Source organism: Bos mutus, chromosome 18 (assembly GCF_027580195.1).
Source record: "Bos mutus isolate GX-2022 chromosome 18, NWIPB_WYAK_1.1, whole genome shotgun sequence".
NCBI classification, from domain to species: domain Eukaryota; kingdom Metazoa; phylum Chordata; class Mammalia; order Artiodactyla; family Bovidae; genus Bos; species Bos mutus.
In genome coordinates this window covers 1536516-1537301 of record NC_091634.1, presented here as the reverse complement: position 1 = coordinate 1537301, position 786 = coordinate 1536516, and the positions used below count along the sequence as shown (strand labels likewise).

At 38.5% G+C, this 786-nt stretch overlaps 1 non-coding gene across 1 annotated transcript; it reads left to right on the top strand.

The window, feature by feature from the left end:
- The first annotated feature begins 218 nt into the window (after nt 1–218).
- Nucleotides 219–290, top strand: TRNAE-UUC (transfer RNA glutamic acid (anticodon UUC)). Its single transcript has one exon. It is a non-coding gene; the product is annotated as a tRNA-Glu (tRNA).
- Nucleotides 291–786: the final 496 nt, after the last annotated feature.

Here is a 786-nt window from a genome sequence, read left to right as displayed (position 1 = left end):
CCAGTTGGGGACCTAAGATCCCACATGCCTCATGGCCAAAAAAACCAAAACATAAAACAGAAGCAATGTTGTAACAAACTCAATAAAGACTTTAAGAATGGGCCACATCAAGAAAAAAAAATTTTTTTCATAAAGATATTTTAAATAAAATATATTGTATTCGAATATTTAAAGATACTTTAAATAAAATATTTAAAAGGAAGTGAAACAGAAGGACATCCCTGGTGGCCTAGTGGTTAAGACTCAGCACTTTCACTGCTGAGGCTCAGGTTCAATCCCTGGTCGGGGAACAAAGGTCCCAGAAGCCCTGCTGCATGGCCAAAAAAAAGGAGAAAGAAAACCTAATATTATTACTGTGTGTATATATATTTCTACATGAAATGTCAAGGTACGAAAAATTAGACTCCCCCCTCCCCCATTGTTTTATACTTTTCATTTAACTCGGGGATATTTTTCCGGAAATGAGAGTGGAGGGCATTTATGGATCACTAATTATGTGCCAGGCATTGCCATCTCCATCGGGTACTCAAAGCCATTACATTAGAAAATGAAAGACCAGATTTTCAGCCTTTCAAAAATCCGGGAATAATTACAGCCGGTGGTCTCCATGGAAACAATCAGCAAAACAATCTTAATGGACTCGAACACCTTTTTTTTCCGGCACCATTTTGAAAAGGGCATCTCTTGAATAATGAGCATATTGTGTTGTTTCTGAGAGACCCATCTCCTTTTGCTATTCATTAAATGGCAAGTTGCATACATACACACGGACTGGGCGCCCGACCG